The sequence below is a fragment of the Octopus bimaculoides genome, chromosome 19 (assembly GCF_001194135.2).
Source record: "Octopus bimaculoides isolate UCB-OBI-ISO-001 chromosome 19, ASM119413v2, whole genome shotgun sequence".
Lineage (NCBI taxonomy): Eukaryota > Metazoa > Mollusca > Cephalopoda > Octopoda > Octopodidae > Octopus > Octopus bimaculoides.
Window position 1 is genome coordinate 50,225,358 of NC_068999.1, and position 2,537 is coordinate 50,227,894.

Here is a 2,537-nt window from a genome sequence, read left to right on the forward strand (position 1 = left end):
TATATATATATATATATATGTCTGTGTGTTTGTGTGTCTGTTCCCCCACCATCGCTTGACAACCGATGCTGGTGTGTACACGTCCCCGTAACTTAGCGGTTCGGCAAAAAGAGGCCAATAGAATAAGTACTAGGCTTACAAAGAATAAGTCCTGGGGGCGATTTATTCGACTAAAGGCGGTGCTCCAGCATGGCCGCAGTCAAATGACGGAAACAAGTAAAAGAGTAAAAGAATAACACAAGAGATTGCCATCCTAATCTAATGTTACTATTAATAACAGTACTACCCACTGTTCACTTTAATCTGAATGTATACCTCACAGCTCCATGGCAACTCTACCATCTGTAAATAAAACAAAATTATGAATACATGAAACCCTGAATTATTCCATTATTCTCAGCACGAGAGACTATACATATGCAGTGACTGTAAATTCGCCCATTTACCTGGAATGAGACGCACACTCCATAAAGCAATGTCAGCCAACTGCAAGCAAGACATCTTACTCTACCACTACCATTAAATGCTAAATCACACTCAATAATTTCTACACATGTAACCTGGAATCCTAAAATCTGTTGCCATTCCCAACACAATAGATTATATATGATGTGTGACTGTCCCTTCAATCATCTTTCAGAGACTCGACGCACTAGTAAAAACATGACACCAAACCACCACTAAATCCGCAATAAAAATTTCCCTTACAATGGCCATGTTGGTGCAGACTTTCATTGAAACCCAGAGAGTCACCCAGATACACAGGGTACAATAGTAAAATCAACAGCTGTAAACCGTATAACTATAACCATATTCAACAGTACAACTACATCAACTCCAGACAACAGCTCCTTCCAAAACAAAAAAAACAAAAAATTTAGCTATGATGAATTAGGCAAAAGAAGTAATAAAAAAAAAAAAGACTTCTTATTCTCACACTGCACCAAACACTGCTATTGCCCCCGTGCACAACCACACCACTGTTGCCATTAATCCACAAAATCAGCTCTACAATATGCTGAACGTACAAGGTCTTTTGCACTTCGCAAATTGAACAGATGTATCATATCTGCCAGTAAAACCCAAAATTACCTTCAATATTTTTTTTATAATTTGACCCACTTATTGGTGAGTCATGTTTCAAACAGCCTGCATTACGAAAGAAGGTTGCCCACACCAGTTTTAGACAATGTAACCTTATATGCAGATAAATAATTTCCTTCCTTCGATTCACTCATTGATCAGGGTTGATCTAGGACTGATATATGCTATGAACCACCCTAGGCAATAAACAGCGCTTATATTCTTTCTACTCAAATAACAGCTGGTCCCCGATCTTCCTATTTTGTTACATTGTTGTAATTAAAGCTTTTTTTACCTCATGTTACCACTTAATATTGAATTCCTTATTTAGTGTGTATGTGTGTGCGTGCGTGTATACATAAAGATACACATATCCAATCATTCACACATGTACATCATCATCGTCGTTTAACGTCCGCTTTCCATGCTAGCATGGGTTGGACGATTTGACTGAGGACTGATGAAACCGGATGGCAACACCAGCCTCCAATCTGATTTGGCAGAGTTTCTACAGCTGGATGCCCTTCCTAACGCCAACCACTCAGAGAGTGTAGTGGGTGCTTTTACGTGTCACCCGCACGAAGGCCAGTCAGGCGGTACTGGCAACGGCCACGCTCAAAATGGTGTATTTTATGTGCCACCCGCACAAGAGCCAGTCCAGGGGCACTGGCAACGATCTCGCTCGAAAATCCTACGACGGCCAATCAGGCGGTACTGGTACATATATACACATAACTGGGCCTCTCTATATCCATATATATATATATACCTCAATGTGTATATACATATATAGGGGTAGACAAAATAATGGAAACACCTTAAAATTTCAAACAAATTTATTCTAATATGGAACTGGACCGCCTTTGGCAGTAATTACAGCTTGAATTCTATGAGGTATGGACTCGTAGAAAGTTTGATTTGTTTCCAAAAGAATTTTTGTTCATTCTTCAGCTAAAACAGTCTCCAGTTCTTGTAGTGATGATGCTGGAGGATATCGACTCCTTATTTTTTCTAAAATGCACCATAAATGTTCAATAATATTGAGATCTAGGGATTGTGGTGGCCAGATAAGATGTTCAACTTCACTAGAATGTTCCTCATGCTATTCAGTAACAAATTTAGCTGTGTGAATTGGTGTGTAGTAACGCTGTGCGCATGCGTAGTTTCACGCATGCGTGGAATTCAACAACCAAGCTTTCCCCCGACGTCGCCAAGTTTCAACAGGACATCATTACCACCGTCAATATCATTACCACCACACATACAGAACAGCTATATTACAGTTCCTCCGCCGACGTCTTCACCATCAATGTACTGTCTACCACAATGTCGTGCGCCAACAACCCCACCACCAGGGACACACCATATAAACACACTCGGTTTTATCTTCACTGTGGAGTGGAATTTATCCACTCACGCACAACAGTCAGAGCTAGCCGAATTGGATATTCCGT